We start from the raw sequence: 19,688 nt of genomic DNA on the forward strand, positions 1-19,688 counted from the left end.
GGGTAACGTTATGTCTCACCATTCACTGCAACTCACTGAGCCACTGCCAAAGGTGCCCACAAATCTGTTGAAAATAAAGATTTCAATGTTTGACAACAGATTAACAGAAACTTTACATGAACATTAGCGATAACACCCAAGTGCCTACCCTTGTATGTTGTTAGTTGGACTAGGATGAGGGTGAGTGGGAGGGTGGTTAGTGAGATGGGGATGTGATAATGTAGAGAGAGAGGGCTGGGTGGGGGTGCACGGTCAGTTGGTGTGAGTAAGGATGTGCAGGAGTAGGGTAGGGAAGGCAGAGTGATGGGGATGTGATGAGAGGCACAGCAGGATGAGGTTGAGTGGGGCTTTGCAATAACGTTTCCTGATCTACTGAGATCACTGAAAGGTTTGCACCACTGCAGCCTGGTCCTCCTGACCACATCCCGGCTGTGACCGACTGTACAATGTGCAACCAGGCTGCGTTGGTCTCCTGAGGAGGTATTTTTCGCCCATGGGAAGGGAAGAGAACCTCCCTGTGTGCTGTGACTCCCTCCATAAACATCTGTAGGGAGTGACGGGAGAGCCTGGGTACAGCCTGGCCCCTCTGTGCTGATTGTCAGTGTGTGCAGCACCTCAATGCTGTAGAACACTGACAGCACCACTGTCAATATCAATGTGGACATGGTCCCTTTAAGGAAACCAGCTGATGATGTGTAATCAAATGACACCATCAGAGCCACTTACGTTTAATTGGCCGGGAACCATTGCTAGATGGGCTTGACAAGCCCAATCACCTTAAAATCACTTGTACAGAGCAGAATGGAGCCAGCAGCAGGCAGGGAACACGCTATGGACATTGCCCACTTTGCTCCTGCCTCGGTACGTGAAACCGTGGCCCGGGTACTTGAGCACAAAAAAAATCTAGGCTGACACTCCAGTTCAGTGCTGAGGGAGTGCTGCACTGTCGGAGGTGCCGTCTTTCAGATGAAACATTAAACCGAGGCCCCGTCTGCCCTCTCAGGTGGATGGAAAAGATCCCATGGCACTATTTGGAAGAAGAGCAGGGGAGTTATCCCCGGTGTCCTGGGGCCAATATTTATCCCTCAATCAACTTAACAAAAACAGATTATCTGGTGATTATCACATTGCTGTTTGTGGGAGCTTGCTGTGCGCAAATTGGCTGCCGCGTTTCCCACATTACAGCAGTGACTACACTCCAAAAAGTACTTCATTGACTAATGCGCTTTTGGAACATTCGGTGGTCGTGAAAGGTGCAACAGAAATGCAAGATTTTCGATCTTTGCTTCAGTATTTTTTTTTCACGGGATGTGGACATCGCTGGCAAGGCCAGCATTTATTTCCCATCCCTTTTCGCCCTCAAGAAGGTGATGCTGGGCCATCTACTTCAATACAACTGAGTAACTCCCTGGACCATTTCATAAGAACATAAGAAATAGGAGCAGGAATCGGCCATTTGGCCCCTCGAGCCTGCTCCGCCATTTAACAAGATCGTGGCTGATCTGATCTTGGACTCAGCTCCACTTCCCCGCCCGCTCCCCATAACCCTTCACTCCCTTATCGTTCAAAAATCTGTCTATCTCCGCCTTAAATATAGTCAATGACCCAGCCTCCACAGCTCTCTGGGGCAGAGAATTCCACAGATTTACAACCCTCTGAGAGAAGAAATTCCTCCTCATCTCAGTTCTAAATGGGTGGCCCCTTATTCTGAGACCATGCCCCCTAGTTCTAGATTTCCCCATGAGAAGGAAACATCCTCTCTGCATCTACCCTGTCAAGCCCCCTCAGAATCTTACATGTTTCAATCGATCACCTCTCATTCTTCTAATGCCCAATTTTGTCGTGCATTTAAGAACCAACCATCTTGCTGTGGGTCAGGAGTCATGTATCAGCCAGAACGGGTAAGGATGACAGATTTCCTGCGAACCAGTTGGGTTTTTACAACAAACCAGTAGTTTCATGGTCACCATAACTGATACTGGCTTTTTATTCCAGTTATTCAAATAACTGAATTTAAATTCCCCAGTCGCCTTTGAACTCATTTCTCTTGGATCACTAGAACGATAAGGGATAAAGGGTTATGGGGAGCGGGCGGGGAAGTGGAGCTGAGCCCAAGATCAGATCAGCCATGATCTTATTGAATGGCGGAGCAGGCTCGAGGGGCCGAATGGCGGACTCCTGCTCCTATTTCTAATTCAGGCCTCCTGATTACTCGTCCCGTAACCAACCCATTGTGTTGCTGCACCCCACTAAACGCTCCAGGACACTGCCATAAGCAAAGCTAAGAGAAAAATCAGAGCAAGCATAACAAAATAGTGAGCCAAACTTATCGTATGGGAGGGGGGGGGGGAACGGTGGGGCGGATGCCGGGAGGGTTGGGCGGGTGGCGGAAGGCAGGGCTTTTGGAGGGCTGTGGAAATGGGGGGCTGTGCAGAGGGGAGAGGGCAGGGGGAACGGGGGGCTGGGTGGAGGATGGAGGGTGGGGGGGGACGTGGGGGCTTTGGAGCATAGGGGAACCGGGGGGGCGGGGTACGGGAGAATGGGCGGAGGGTGGGGGCGGGGAATGGGGAATGGGTAGGGGGGTGCGTGGGGGCGGGGGTAGCTAGGGCACGGGGGGGGGGGGGTAATGGGGGGAGGGCGGGCGGGAAGAGGGATACAGTTCTCAGTCAAGACACACAACATTCCAACTGGAAGTGGAAGTTATTTACAGCAATGCGATAAAGTGCTGCAGGAAATAAACCCATCCTGATTGCAACCCTCCTGTTCGTTGTCTGACTGATCATTTACTTATCAGTGCCTAGTATGTCCTTAAATGCCATCCATTCCTATTCATTGCTAAAGCAGTAATTACTGACCGAGTTATTTGATAGCAGTGAGTAACTGGGCTCCTTACCATTTGGAAGCATTTTGCCCAGCTGTTTTAATTGCTGTTTAATTGAAAGTCTCATTTATGCAGCTCCAAAGAAGGTCTGTTAGTCTTTCTGCAAATGAATACTCTGAGCCTTGCCAATGTACTGGCGTGACAGTGTCTGTTATGTCTGTAATGTGCCTATGAATGACTCCACGAGACAACGTGTTGTACTCAAACTGTAGAGACCTTGGTCCTTTATTCCAAACTCCAGACTGAGGCACAAGCACGGTGAGCAGCCTTTTATACTGGGCCCTGCACACCTATACAGGTGACCCTCAGGTCTCCCACCGCAGTGCTCTCTGGTGGACAGCCTCTGCCACAGGGGCAGGAAACCTCGGTCTCCACCAGTTGCACCCTCTAGTGGTGCCAGCATAGTATATACACAGTGTAAACCTTATTGATAGTACATCAGGTAATAAGTCTCCATCTTATGCAACTATACAGTGACTACACAGAGAGTATATCTATATCTGCATATATAACATCACTCTCCCCCAAGTCCTTTGTGCCGATTACCTTTGCACTATGTGCTCTGGCTCAGCTCTCCCCAGACTTAAGTCCCAATAGCCCTTGCACCTTGGCTGTGCTTTGGCTTGGCTCTCTCCCTGTTAACCCCCAAGTCCCTTTGCCACAATGTTGGGTAGTGGTTACCAGTTTGGATGGTTCGATGATGCGTTGGAGGTTCCAGTGGGTTCTGGGTGTGATCCATGTGTGTGTCCATGGCTGCATACATCCATTTCCCCCCCACAGCGAGATCGTGCAGCCGGCCCGTTACATTAACATACAGGATCAGACACAGTGCAAGTACAAAGAGAGGAAGTTACAGTTTGTATCGTGACACCTTGGGTCAGTGACGTACAGTCATTATGTTTTGCGGTCATGCGTCAGGATTGGGTAGATTGCATTCATGGTTCAGTCATGGTCAGTACTGAGGTATGTACAGGTATGCGAGGACGCAGGCTCCAGAGCAACCGGATGGAATCCTAGCCGTCTGATGGCGGCGCTGTGCCCCTGCTAGCGGGGTGGGCTAGGTTCACTCACCGAGCCAGGACTCAGGGCCTTTGCCGTTGCCTAGTGGTGGGCAGAGCCACAGATGTGTGTGGCCTCCCTGTCCTCCTGTGAGGGTTGCAGAATCTTCTGCCTGCTCTCTAACGGTGTTGGGAACCTGGCTGTTCCACGTCCTGTTTGGGGAACTCGTTGGTTCTGACCTTTCGCTCCCGGACATGGCCGAGGTAGTAACTGGGTCTGGGGGCTGTGCCATCTCCACCCAGGTGGTGGGCAACGGTGGCCGACTGCGCGTATTGGCACCGTTTTCGTTTCCGGGTCCGTGGCGAATAGTGCCAACGGGTGCCTACAGCGTGGGATAGACCTGGGGCAGGGTATCAGGATCAGTGCCTTTACCCTTCTGAGGTCACTGACCTATAACTTGTGGGATAGACCTGGGGCAGGGTATCAGGATCAGTGCCTTCACCCTCCTGAGGTCACTGACCTATAACTTGTGGGGACACCTGGGGCAGGGTATCAGGATCAGTGCCTTCACCCTCCTGAGGTCACTGACCTATAACTTGTGGGGACACCTGGGGCAGGGTATCAGGATCAGTGCCTTCACCCTCCTGAGGTCACTGACCTATAACTTGTGGGGACACCTGGAGCAGGGTATCAGGATCAGCGCCTTTACCTTCGTGAGGTCACTGACCTATAACTTGTAGGGACACCTGGGGCAGGGTATCAGGATCAGCGCCTTTACCCTCCCGAATTCGCTCACTTGCTACTTTTGGAGTCACTCTATTCCCAACATCTCACAACAACATTTTGTTCACAATCTTAATCGGCTCGTTACATTGATTGCCGTGCATACAATGTCTCTTTAAGTTCAGTTGGTTGCCGGTCTCCTTTCAGAGGACCCTGCTGGCTTTACCCCAATCAGATCATTTGTCAGACACCACGTGTTGGTCCCTCAGTGCTGCACCTCGTGATCTGGCCGCGGACATCTTTTTTTCCAGCCACGCTGCACCTCGCTGCAGCAGGGACGCCATCTTGCCTCTGTCCTCGAGGTCGACTGCCTTGATCCCTCTCTCCCGTGATTCTGCCACAAACGCTGGAAGAGTGCCTGTGAATTTGATCTTCCTCCCCAGGAGTCCTGCCACTGGAGCCGGGAAGGTACTTTTAGGGTGTTCCGGTCGGATCATTGCCACGCAGTCGTGATGGACAGTCTGTGCCTCAGGTGCTGCGCTGGTCTGTTCTCTGGTGCCTGGCCCAAGCGAAGGTGAGGTTTTGCTCTGCCTCTGAGCATGGGGGACATTGATTGCTGGAGTGAAGAGGTCTTCCCATTGCCACTGGATCTTCCCCATCCACCTTCTTCCGAGTAGCGTTGGACCATCACCTGCAACAATCCACAGAGGTAACTTGTGCACCACGCCATTATGGATTACACTTATATCCACACTACCCAGGACTGGGATCAGCTCCTTGGTGTAGGTGAGCAACTTTTCCTGTACTGGAACCAGCTCGGGTCGTTTTTCATTCAATAACCTCTCAAAGGCATCCTGGCTCATCACTGACTGGCTCACTCCTGTGTCCACTTCCATGAAGACTGGAACTGTTGTGTATGCATGCCTGTTTACTGTGTGATGTCTGTAACACTGTTATGCCACATTGAATGTACCCTTATACTGCACACACCTTACCGGTACACCAGAGGGTGCTGCTGTTGGAGACCCAGGGGTTGTCTGCACACAACAGGTAACCCAGTATAAAAGGGAACTCACAGCTTGTTGTCGTCACTCAGGAGCTGCAAATAAAGGACGACAGGTTTACACAGTTTAAGTATCATACCCTGTCTCGTGGAGTCATTACTAAAGGTGCCTACATACACTACAGGAACGCTGTTTATCTCGACTTCCATCTTCACTGGAGGACAATCGGTGGTGCAGGTATACACTCCATACACTTCTTCTTGGGGCTGAGCTGTCTCTCTGGCCAAATCACCATACTCCCCGCTGGATTCAAAGTCATCTACCGACTCCTCTGCTAGACGGTGAGTCATTTCTTTTACACATACGCTGGAGGTGGCCCTTCATGTTATAGGCTTTGCATATGTACTCAGCAAACCGACACTGGTGAGCCCTATGGTTTCCTCCACAACCCCAGCATGGTGCTACTCGATTAGCACCCATCGGCGGACTCTGAGTTCTGGAACCCTGAGGTCTGTGCTCTCTGCCCTGGGCAGAGCCATGTTCTACAGTCTTGCCTGTGAAAGGCACCATTCTGTGTACAGTACTTGCCGGGTTTGAGTCCACAGGATGAATAATTTGTTTGGTGCTGCAGGTCGAGGTCATGAACGTCTGACTGATACCGATGGCCTTCTGCAGGTTGACTGTGGTGTTGGCAGATAATAGCTTGTGAAGAAGGCACTCTTGGCCAATTCCCATAACGAAGATATCTCGCAATGCTGCGTTGAGGTGCATGCCGAAATCACACGGTGCCGCAAGTCTCCTGAGGTCGGCAGCTTATTTTGCAATCTCCTGGCCCTCAGGTCTGCGGTGAGTGTAGAATCTGTGCCTGGCCGTGAGGATGCTCTTTTTTGGTTTTAGTTGGTCGCGAATTAGTTCAGTCAGCTCATCGTATGTCTTATCCTTGGCCTTCGTGGGTGCCAGCAAGTCCCTGATGAGGCGGTGGACCTCGGGCCCACAACTGGTCAGCAGTATGGCCTTCCGCTTCTCCGCCAATGCCTCCATCTCCCCTGCCAGGTCATTTGCCACGAAATATTCCACGAGCCTTTCCGTGAAGGCATCACCCTCTGTGAAGTCTTTTAGTGTGCCAAAGGTAGCCATAATCGCGTGAAAGTCCATAGTTAGGGAATTTAGGGGGCTAGGAGTTAAATTAAAAAGTAGGACCTCAAAGGTAGTAATCTCAGGATTGCTACCAGTGCCACGTGCTAGTCAGAGTAGAAATAGCAGAATAGCTCAGATGAATACGTGGCTTGAGGAATGGTTCAAGTGAGACTGTTTTAAATTCCTGGGACATTGGAACCAGTTCTAGGGAAAGTGGGTCCAGTTCAAACCAGACAGCCTGGGCAGGACCGGAACCATTACCCTAGGGGGAATGTTTTTTCATACTGTTGGGGAGGGTTTAAACTAATATGGCAGGGGGATGGGAACCTATGCAGAGAGACAGAGGGAAGTAAAATGGGGGCAGAAGCTCAAGGTAGAAAGGAGATAAGGAAATGTGGAGGGCAGAGAAACCCAAGGCAAAAATCAAAAAGAGCCACATTACAACATTAGTCTAAAAGGACAAAGAGTGTTAAAAAAACAAGCCTGAAGGCTCTTGCCTCAATGCGAGGAGCATTCATAGTAAGGTGGATGATAGCTGTGAACGGATATGATGTAATTGGGATTACGGAGACATGGCTCCAGGGTGACCAAGGCTGGGAGCTCGACATCCAGGTGTATTCAACATTCAGGAAGGATAGTCAGAAAGGAAAAGGAGATGGGATAGCATTCCTGGTTAAAGAGGAGATTAACGCAATAGTAAGGAAGGACATTAGCTTGGATGATGTGGAATCTGTATGGGTAGAGCTGCTGAACACCAAAGGGCAGAAAACGTTAGTGGGAGTTGTGTACAAACCACCAAACAGTAATAGTGAGGTTGGGGATGGCATCAAACAGGAAATTAGGGATGTGTGCAATAAAGGTAAAGCAGTTATCATGGGTGACTTTAATCTACATATAGATTGGGCTAACCAAACTGGTAGCAATACAGTGGAGGAGGATGTCCTGGAGTGTATAAGGGATGGTTTTCTAGACCAATATGTTGAGGAACCAACAAGCGAGCTGGCCTTCCTAGACTGAGTGTTGTGTAGTGAGAGAGGATTAATTAACAATCTTGTTGTGCGAGGCCCCTTGGGGAAGAGTGACCATAATATGGTAGAATTCTTCATTAAGATGGAGAGTGACACAGTTAATTCAGAGACTAGGGTCCTGAACTTAAAGAAAAGTAACTTCGATGGTATGAGACGTGAATTGGTGAGGATAGACTGGCGAATGATACTTAAAGGATTGACGGTGGATAGGCAATGGCAGACATTTAAAGATCACATGGATGAACTTCAACAATTGTACATCCCTGTCAGGCGTAAAAATAAAACAGGGAAGGTGGCTCAACCGTGGCTAACAAGGGAAATTAAGGATAGTGTTAAATCCAAGGACGAGGCATATAAATTGGCCAGAAAAAGCAGCAAACCTGAGGACTGGGAGAAATTTAGATTTCAGCAGAGGAGGACAAAGGGTTTAATTTGGAGGGGGAAAATAGAGTACGAGAGTAAGCTTGCCGGGAACATAAAAACTGACTGCAAAAGTTTCTATAGATATGTGAAGAGAAAAAGATTGGTGAAGACAAACATAGGTCCCTTGCAGTCAGAATCAGGTGAATTTATAATGGAGAACAAAGAAATGGCAGAACAATCGAACAAATACTTTGGTTCTGTCTTCAATAAGGAAGACACAAATAACCTTCTCGAAATACTAGAGGACTGAGGATCTAGCAAGAAGGAGGAACTGAAGGAAATCCTTATTTGTCAGGAAATTGTGTTAGAGAAATTGATGGGACTGAAGGCTGATAAATCCCCAGAGCCTGATAGTCTGCATCCCAGAGTACTTAAGCCAGTGGTCCTAGAAATAGTGGATGCATTGGTGGTCATTTTCCAACATTCTATAGACTCTGAATCGGTTCCTATGGATTGGAGGGCAGCTAATGTAACCCAACTTTTTTAAAAAGGCAGGAGAGAGAAAACAAGAAATTATAGACCGATTAGCCAGACATCGGTAGTGGGGAAAATGTTGGAATCAATTATTAAAGATGTAATAGCAGCGCATTTGGAAAGCAGTGACAGGATTGTTCCAAGTCAGCATGGATTTATGAAAGGGAAATCATGCTTAACAAATCTTCTAGTATTTTTTGAGGATGTAACTAGTAGAGTGGATAAGGGAGAACCTGTGGATGTGGTGTATTTGGATTTCCAAAAGGCTTTTGACAAGGTCCCACACAAGAGATTAGTATGCAAAATTAAAGCACATGGTATTAAGGGTAATGTATTAACGTGGATAGAGAACTGGTGGGCAGACAGGAAGCAAAGAGTAGGAATAAACGAGTCCTTTTCAGAATAGCAGGCAGTGACTTGTGGGGTACCGCAAGGTTCAGTGCTGGGACCCCAGCTACTTACAATATACATTAATGATTTAGACGAAGGAATTGAATGTAATATCTCCAAGTTTGCAGATGACACTAAGCTGGGTGGCAGTGTGAGCTCTGTGGAGGATGCTAAGAGGCTGCAGGGTGAATTGGACAGGTTAGGTGAGTGGGCAAATGCATGGCAGATGCAGTATAATGTGGATAAATGTGAGGTTATTCACTTTGGTGGCAAAAACAGGAAGGCAGAATATTATCTGAATGGCGACAGATTAGGAAAAGGGGAGGTGCAACGAGACCTGGGTGTCATGGTAAACATAGAAACATAGAAACATAGAAAATAGGTGCAGGAGTAGGCCATTCAGCCCTTCGAGCCTGCACCACCATTCAATAAGATCATGGCTGATCATTCAACCTCAGAACCCCTTTCCCGCTTTCTCTCCATACCCCTTGATCCCTTTAGCCATAAGGGCCATATCTAACTCCCTCTTGAATATATCCAATGAACTCGCATCAACAACTCTCTACGGCAGGGTATTCCACAGGTCAACAACTCTCTGAGTGAAGACGTTTCTCCTCATCTCAGTCCTAAATGGCCTATCCCTTATCCTAAGACTGTGACCCCTGGTTCTGGACTTCCCCAACATCGAGAACATTCTTCCTGCAACTAACCTGTCCAGTCCCGTCAGAATCCTATATGTTTCTATGAGATCCCCTCTCATCCTTCTAAACTCCAGTGAATAAAGGCCCAGTTGATCGAGTCTCTCCTCATATGACAGTCCAGCCATCCCTGGAATCAGTCTGGTGAACCTTTGCTGCACTGCCTCAATAGCAAGAACGTCCTTCCTCAGACGAGGAGACCAAAACTGAACACAATATTCCAGGTGAGGCCTCACTAAGGCCCTGTACAACTGCAGTAAGACCTCCCTGCTCCTATATTCAAATCCCCTAGCTATGAAGGCCAACATACCATTTGCCTTCTTTACCGCCTGCTGTACCTGCGTGCCCACTTTCAGTGACTGATGAACCATGTCACCCAGGTCTCGTTGCACCTCCCCTTTTTCTAGTCTGCCGCCATTCAGATAATATTCTGCCTTCGGGTTTTTGCCCCAAAATGGAAAACCTCACATTTATCCACATTATACTGCATCTGCCATATATTTGCCCACTCACCTAATCTGTCCAAGTCACCCTGCAGCCTCTTAGCGTCCTCCTCACAGCTCACACCGCCACCCAGTTTAGTGTCATCCGCAAACTTGGAGATATTACACTCTTTTCCTTCATCCAAATCGTTAATGTATATTATAAAGAGCTGGGGTCCCAGCACTGAGCCCTGCGGCACTCCACTAGTCACTGCCTGCCATTCTGAAAAGGACCCGTTTATCCCGACTCTCTGCTTCCTGTCTGCCAACCAGTTCTCTATCCACGTCAGTACATTACCCCCAATATCATGCGCTTTGATTTTGCACACCAATCTCTTGTGCGGGACCTTATCAAAAGCCTTATGAAAGTCCAAATACACAACATCCACTAGTTCTCCCTTGTCCACTCTACTAGTTACATCCTCAAAAAATTCTAGAAGATTTGTCAAGCATGATTTCCCTTTCTTAAATCCCTGCTGACTTGGACCGATCCTGTCACTGCTTTCCAAATGCGCTGCAATTTCATCCTTAATGATTGATTCCAACATTTTCCCCACAGCTGATGTCAGGTTAACCGATCTATAATTACCCGTTTTCTCTCTCCCTCCTTTTTTAAAAAGTGGTGTTACATTAGCTACCCTCCAGTCCATAGGAACTGATCCAGAGTCAATAGATTGTTGGAAAATGATCGCCAATGCATCTACTATTTCTAGGGCCACTTCCTTAAGTACTCTGGGATGCAGACTATCAGGACCCGGGGATCCCATCATAATCCCTAACATAATTTCCCGCCTAATAAGGATATCTTTCAGTTCCTCATTCTCACTCGACCCACTGTCCCCTAGTACATTCGGAAGGTTTTTTGTATTTTCCTTTGTGAAGACAGAATGAAATATTGGTTCAATTGGTCTGCCATTTCTTTGTTCCCCATTATAAATTCACCTGAATCCGACTGCAAGGGACCTACATTTGTCTTTATTAATCTTTTTCTCTTCACATATTTATAGAAGCTTTTGCAGTCAGTTTTTATGTTCCCTGCAAGCTTCCTCTCGAACTCTATTTTCTCCTTCTTAATTAAACCCTTAGTCCTCCTCTGTTGAATTCTAAATTTCTCCCAGTCCTCAGGTTTGTTGCTTTTTCTGGTCAATTTATATGCCTCTTCCTTGGTTTTAACACTATCCTTAATTTCCCTTGTTAGCCATGGTTGGGCCACCTTCCCAGTTTTATTTTTACTAAAGACAGGGATGTACAATTGCTGAAGTTCATCCATGTGATCTTTAAATGTTTGCCATTGCTTATCCACCATCATCTCTTTAAGTATCCTTTGCCAGTCTATTCTAACCAATTCACACCTCATACCGTCGAAGTTACCTTTCCTTAAGTTCAGGACCCTAGCTTCCGAATTAACTTTGTCACTCTCCATCTTAATAAATAATTCTACCATATTATGGTCACTTTTCCTCAAAGGACCTCGCACAACAAGATTGCTCATTAGTCCCTTCTCATTACACATCACCCAGTCTAGGATGGCCAGCTCCCTGGTTGGTTCCTCAACATATTGGTCGAGAAAACCATCCCTAATACACTCCAGGAAATCCTCCTCCACCGCATTGCTCCCAGTTAGGCTAGCCCAATCTATATGTAGATTAAAGTCACCCATGATTACTGCTGTACCTTTATTGCACACATCCCTAATTTCCTGTTTGATGCCATCCCCAACCTCACTACTACTGTGTGGTGGTCTGTACACAACTCCCACTAGCGTTTTCTGCCCTTTGGTATTCCGCAGCTCCACACATACCGATTCCACATCATCCAAACTAATGTCCCTCCTTACTATTGCATTCATTTCCTCTTTAACCAGCAACGCCACCCCGCCTCCTTTTCCTTTCTGTCTATCCTTCCTAAATGCTGAATACCCCTGGATGTTGAGTTCCCAGCCTTGGTCACCCTGGAGCCATGTCTCTGTGATACCAATTCCATCATATTCATTAACTGCTATCTGCACAGTTAATTCATCCAACTTATTCCGAATACTCCTCACATTGAGGCACGGAGCCTTCAGGCTTGTCTTTTTAACACACTTTGCCCCTTTTGAATCTTGCTGTAATGTGGCCTTTTTTGCTTTTTGCCTTGGGTTTCTCTGCCCTCCACTTTTACTATTCTCCTTTCTATCTTTTGCTTCTGCCCCCCTTCTATTTCCCTCTGTCTCTCTGCATAGATTCCCATCCCCCTGCCATGGTACATCAGTCATTGAAAGTTGGCATGCAGATGCAGCAGGCAGTGAAGAAGGCAAATGGTATGTTGGCCTTATAGCGAGAGGATTTGAGTATAGGAGCAGGGAAGTCTTACTGCAGTTGTACAGGGCTTTGGTGAGACCACACCTTGAATATTGTGTACAGTTTTGGTCTCCTAATCTGAGGAAGGACATTCTTGTTATTGAGGGAGTGCAGCAAAAGTTCACCAGACCAATTCCCGGGATGGTAGGGCTTACATATGAAGAATGACTGGATTGACTAGGCTTATATTCACTGGAATTTAGAAGAATGAGAGGGGATCTCATAGAAACGCAAAATTCTGATGGGATTGGATAGACGAGATGCAGGAAGAATGTTCCTGATGTTGGGGAAGTCCAGAAGCAAGGGTCACAGTCTAAGGTTAAGGGATAAGCCATTTAGTGCTGAGATGAGGAGAAACTTCTTCACTCAGAGAGTTGTGAACCTGTGGAATTCTCTACCACAGAAAGTTGTTGAGGCCAGTTCGTTATATATATTCAAAATGGAGTTAGATATGGCCCTTATGGCTAAAGGGATAAAGAGGTATGGAGAGAAAGCAGGAATGGGGTACTGAAGTTGCATGATCAGCCATGATCATATTGAATGGTGGTGCAGGCTCGAAGTTGCTAAATGGCCTACTCCTGCACCTATTTTCTATGTTTCTATGTTTCTCATCGCCAGTTATTATGTCTGTAATGTACCTATGAATGACTCCATGAGGCAACGTGTTGTACTCAAACTGTAGTGACTTTGGTCCTTTACTCATAACTCCAGAGTGAGGCACAAGCATGGTGGGCAGCCTTTTATACTGGGCCCTGCACACCTTTGCAGGTGACCCTCAGGTCTCCCACCTTATTGCCCTCTAGTGGACAGCCTCTGCCACAGGAACAGGAAACCCCGGTCTCCACCAGTTGCACCCTCTTGTGGTGCCAGCATAGTATATACACAGTGTAAACCTTATTGGGCAGAGAAACCCAAGGCAAAGAACAAAAAGGGCCACTGTACAGCAAAATTCTAAAAGGACAAAGGGTGTTGAAAAAACAAGCCTGAAGGCTTTGTGTCTTAATGCAAGGAGTATCTGTAATAAGGTGGATGAATTAACTGTGCAAATAGATGTTAACAAATATGATGTGATTGGGATTACGGAGACGTGGCTCCAGGATGATCAGGGCTTGAAACTCAACATCCAGGGGTATTCAACAGTCAGGAAGGATAGAATAAAAGGAAAAGGAGGTGGGGTAGCATTGCTGGTTCAGGAGGAGATTAATGCAATAGTTAGGAAGGACATTAGCTTGGATGATGTGGAATCTATATGGGTAGAGCTGCAGAACACCAAAGGGCAAAAAACGTTAGTGGGAGTTGTGTACAGACCTCCAAGCAGTAGTAGTGATGTTGGGGAGGGCATCAAACAGGAAATTAGGGGAGCATGCAATAAAGGTGCAGCAGTTATAATGGGTGACTTTAATATGCACATAGATTGGGCTAACCAAACTGGAAGCAATACGGTGGAGGAGGATTTCCTGGAGTGCATAAGGGATGGTTTTCTAGACCAATATGTCGAGGAACCAACTAGGGGTGAGGCCATCTTAGACTGGGTGTAGTGTAATGAGAGAGGATTAATTAGCAATCTCGTTGTGCGAGGCCCCTTGGGGAAGAGTGACCATAATATGGTGGAATTCTGCATTAGGATGGAGAATGAAACAGTTAATTCAGAGACCATGGTCCAGAACTTAAAGAAGGATAACTTTGAAGGTATGAGGCGTGAATTGACTAGGATAGATTGGCGAATGATACTTAAGGGGTTGACTGTGGATGGGCAATGGAAGACATTTAGAGACCGCATGGATGAACTACAACAATTGTACATTCCTGTCTGCGTAAAAATAAAAAAGGGAAGGTGGCTCAACCGTGGCTATCAAGGGAAATCAGGGATAATATTAAAGCCAAGGAAGTGGCATACAAATTGGCCAGAAATAGCAGCGAACCCGGGGACTGGGAGAAATTTAGAACTCAGCAGAGAAGGACAAAGGGTTTGATTAGGGCAGGGAAAATGGAGTATGAGAAGAAGCTTGCAGGGAACATTAAGATGGATTGCAAAAGTTTCTATAGATATGTAAAGAGAAAAAGGTTAGTAAAGACAAATGTAGGTCCCCTGCAGTCAGAATCAGGGGAAGTCATAACGGGCAACAAAGAAATGGCAGACCAATTGAACAAGTACTTTGGTTCGGTATTCACTAAGGAGGACACAAACAACCTTCCGGATATAAAAGGGGTCAGAGGGTCTAGTAAGGAGGAGGAACTGAGGGAAATCCTTATTAGTCGGGAAATTGTGTTGGGGAAATTGATGGGATTGAAGGCCGATAAATCCCCAGGGCCTGATGGACTGCATCCCAGAGTACTTAAGGAGGTGGCCTTGGAAATAGCGGATGCATTGACAGTCATTTTCCAACATTCCATTGACTCTGGATCAGTTCCTATCGAGTGGAGGGTAGCCAATGTAACCCAGCTTTTTAAAAAAGGAAGGAGAGAGAGAACGGGAAATTATAGACCGGTCAGCCTGACCTCAGTAGTGGGTAAAATGATGGAATCAATTATTAAGGATGTCATAGCAGCGCATTTGGAAAGAGGTGACATGATAGGTCCAAGTCAGCATGGATTTGTGAAAGGGAAATCATGCTTGACAAATCTTCTGGAATTTTTTGAGGATGTTTCCACTCGAGTGGACAAGGGAGAACCAGTTGATGTGGTATATTTGGACTTTCAGAAGGCTTTCGACAAGGTCCCACACAAGAGATTAATGTGCAAAGTTAAAGCGCATGGGATTGGGGGAGTGTGCTGACATGGATTGAGAACTAGTTGTCAGACAGGAAGCAAAGAGTAGGAGTAAATGGGTACTTTTCAGAATGGCAGGCAGTGACTAGTGGGGTACCGCAAGGTTCTGTGCTGGGGCCCCAGCTGTTTACACTGTACATGATTTAGACGAGGGGATTAAATGTAGTATCTCCAAATTTGCGGATGACACTCAGTTGGGTGGCAGTGTGAGCTGCGAGGAGGATGCTATGAGGCTGCAGAGTAACTTGGATAGGTTTGGTGAGTGGGCAAATGCATGGCAGATGAAGTATAATGTGGATAAATGTGAGGTTCTCCACTTTGGTGGTAAAAACAGAGAGACAAACTATTATCTGAATGGTGACAGATTCGGAAAAGGGGAGGTGCAACGAGACCTGGGTGTCATGGTACATCAGTCATTGAAGGTTGGCATGCAGGTACAGCAGGCGGTTAAGAAAGCAAATGGCATTTTGGCCTTCATAGCGAGGGGATTTGAGTACAGGGGCAGGGAGGTTTTGCTACAGTTGTACAGGGCCTTGGTGAGGCCACATCTGGAGTATTGTGTCCAGTTTTGGTCCCCTAACTTGAGGAAGGACATTCTTGCTATTGAGGGAGTGCAGCGAAGGTTCACCAGACTGATTCCTAGGATGGCGGGACTGACCTATCAAGAAAGACTGGATCAACTGGGCTTGTATTCACTGGAGTTCAGAAGAATGAGAGGGAATCTCATAGAAACGTTTAAAATTCTGACGGGTTTAGACAGGTTAGATGCAGGAAGAATGTTCCCGATGTTGGGGAAGTCCAGAACCAGGGGTCACAGTCTAAGGATAAGGGGTAAGCCATTTATGACCGAGATGAGGAGAAACTTCTTCACCCAGAAAGCGGTGAACCTGTGGAATTCTCTACCACAGAAAGTTGTTGAGGCCAATTCACTAAATATATTCAAAAAGGAGTTAGATGCAGTCCTTACTACTAGGGGGATCAAGGGGTATGGCGAGAAAGCAGGAATGGGGTACTGAAGTTGCATGTTCAGCCATGAACTCATTGAATGGCGGTGCAGGCTCGAAGGGCCAAATGGCCTACTCCTGCACCTATTTTCTATGTTTCTATGTTTTTATGATCGTACATCAGGTAACACCTCTCCAACGTATGCAACTATACAGTGACTACACAGAGAGTATATCGATCGTCTGCACATATAACAGTGCCCCTTCTCACTGGGACACATCCTGTTAGATTAGCCATGATCTTATTGAATGGTGGTGCAGGCTCAAAGGGCCAAATGGCCTACTCCTGCACCTATTTTCTATGTTTCTATATTTCTATATACAACCAAAATGCAGTCTTCATATAATTGTAGAAATCTGGACTAAAAAGCTGGTATCAGTAACAGTGACCATGAAACTATCAGATTGTCGTAAAAACCCATCTGGTTCACTAATGTCCTTTTCGGGAAGGAAATCTGCTGCCTTTACCCGGTCTGGGCCTCTATGTAAGACCAGACCCACAAGATGCACTGCAGCAACTCGCCAAGGCTTCTTCGGCAGCACCTCCCAAACCCGCGACCTCTACCACCTAGAAGGACAAGGGCAGCAGGCGCATGGGAACACCACCACCTCCACGTTCCCCTCCCAGTCACACACCATCCTGACTTGGAAATATATCGGCCGTTCCTTCATCGTCGCTGGGTCACAATCCTGGAACTTCCTCCCTAACAGCACTGTGGGAGCACCTTCACCACACGGACTGCAGCGGTTCAAGAAGGCGGCTCACCACCACCTTCTCAAGGGGCAATTAGGGATGGGCAATAAATGCCGACCTTGCCAGCGACGCCCACATCCCAGGAACAATTTTTTTTTCAATGTGATTCCTGTAATGCAGCAGCACAGGAGATATCAAGATGTGAAGAATTGTAATAAGCCAAGAAATTACTGGAGAAGGACTTACTCCGCACGAACCATCTCTTATCGCAAAGGCAGTCACCATCTGCTAATGTCGCTAACAGTCATTTCTGCCGCTGTGTCAGTCTCCAATCAGTGGGTAACACTGAAACCGTACAACGAGGGTTATTGTTGGGCACGCCAAAGTTCATGTGACAACCTCGGGAAAAACCATGTTCTAATGATGGCTGCGGAGAGATTGAGTAGACTCGGGGCTGGATTTCCGGCTCATTTGCGCCCGTTTAGCACCTTTTTTTTGGCGCAAAACGGGGCGCACTACATTTGGCGTCCGGACGGAACCTTCGGCAGTGGTTTTGCGACGTCACTAAAGCCTCGCGCCCGCCCAATGTTTTCCCCGTTTGGGTGATGTCACTCGGGCGGAACTTTCGAGCAGGTCGCCTGATTTAGTGTCCGCCCGCGAACCCGCCAGCAGAGAGTAGTCGCACCCCGGGCGGGCCAAGCGCGAACGGCCCCATCGTTACAACCCATCTTTAAATCGAATCCAACCTTCCGCTGAAACCGTGAATCATTTATTGTTAAAGAAAAAATAATGACATTTTTAATGGCATTTAATGGTGCCCTGCCTGGCATTTGAACTTATATCCCCAGGTCTTGTGTCGGGCTGATTTGAACCATTCCAGTTCCGTATAACTACACCAATCTGACATCACAGTAATGTCTGTTTGACAATGCTTAAAGCTCCTTTCCAATCGATGTCTCTTGCAGCTAATAAATTGTCCGCGTTTTATTTCAGTTTTAAAGAGCAAGAAATCTCAGTTGGCACTGATCATCTTTCCATCTCCTTTTTGCCCCCTCCTCAGCTTTGCTCCCTCACCTTGCCTCACCTCGCCTCGCCTCGCCTCGCCTCGCCTCGCCTCACCTCGCCTCACCTCGCCTCTCCTCGCCTCACCTCACCTCGCCTCGCCGCGCCTCACCTCGCCTCGCCTCGCCTCGCCTCGCCTCGCCTCACCTCGCCTCGCCTCGCCTCGCCTCGCCTCACCTCGCCTCGCCTCGCCTCACCTCGCCTCGCCTCACCTCGCCTCTCCTCGCCTCACCTCACCTCGCCTCGCCTCACCTCGCCTCGCCTCACCTCGCCTCGCCTCGCCTCGCCTCACCTCGCCTCGCCTCACCTCGCCTCACCTCGCCTCGCCTCGCCTCGCCTCGCCTCGCCTCACCTCGCCTCACCTCGCCTCCATGGAACAGGCTGTTTGGGGAGGGGCAGAGAACGGCTCGGCCAGGTACAGCTGGTTCTCACTCAGCATCCACACATGTGCACGTCCCAGAAGGGTCACTACACCCTCCATCATTGTCTGGGGATATCAGCCAATGATATCGTGTCTTGCTATCTTGTATCTTGCCTAGTTCACTATCCAAAAGGACTGGGAGAAGAAGGCTGCGTTTTTCATAGTGAAGTTTTATCTGAGTTTATAGTTCGTTTTAAAGGACATTTAAGAACATTTTAAAAGATGGGGTCCATACTGTGTCAGCCATTCATGCTGGCTGCTGTATTTATACAGCGTCGATTATTAATGAGCATTTTCAACATAATCGAAGAGATCGCAGACGTACTGGGAGGCGGCCTTAGCCCCCACAGGTTTACAGGGAACATTGCTCATACGTTCAGCTCTCTGAGGCACAGTGCGTTCGAAGGCTGCGCTTCTGAAAGGAAGTGCTGACAGAAATATGCCAACTTGTACAGGCAGACCTACAGCCTACCAGCGGCAACAGGACTGACTGCCCGTCGAGGTGAAGGTGACTGCAGCACTTGCCTTCTAGGCCTCCGGCTCCTTTCAGGCATCGGCGGGGGACATATGCTCCATATCGCAGCACGCTACACATTGCTGCATTCGTCAGGTGACTACTGCACTGCACACACCGCAGGATGGACCATAAACTTCCCAATGACCAGGGAGGCCCAGAAGGAACGGGCTGTAGGGTTTGGACGATTTGCTGGCTTCCCCAAGGCTCAGGGTGCCATTGACTGTACACACATCGCCCTGCGAGCACCTTTACACAATCCAGAGGTTTACTGAAACCGAAAGGGATTCCACTCCATGACGTACAGTTCGTCTGTGACCTTACTCAGTGCATCATGGCAGTCAATGCCCAATATTCAAGGAGCATCTGTGATGCTTTCATCTTGCGTGAGAGCAATGTCTCAGGCCTGTTCCAGCGTAAAGCACAAGGCCAGGGCTGGATTCTGGGGGACAAAGGTTACGGCCTCGCCACCTGGCTCATGACCCTCCAGAACCCTCAGACACAAGCCGAACATCGTTATAATGAGAGCCGTATAGCCACATGCAACATCGGCGAACAGACAATTGGAGTGCTCAAGCAACGCTCCCGATGCCTGGACCACTCTGGAGGCTGCCTGCAAGACTCCCCTCAGCAGGTCTCTGAGTTC

Source organism: Pristiophorus japonicus, chromosome 13, assembly GCF_044704955.1.
Source record: "Pristiophorus japonicus isolate sPriJap1 chromosome 13, sPriJap1.hap1, whole genome shotgun sequence".
Taxonomy (NCBI): Eukaryota; Metazoa; Chordata; class Chondrichthyes; family Pristiophoridae; genus Pristiophorus; species Pristiophorus japonicus.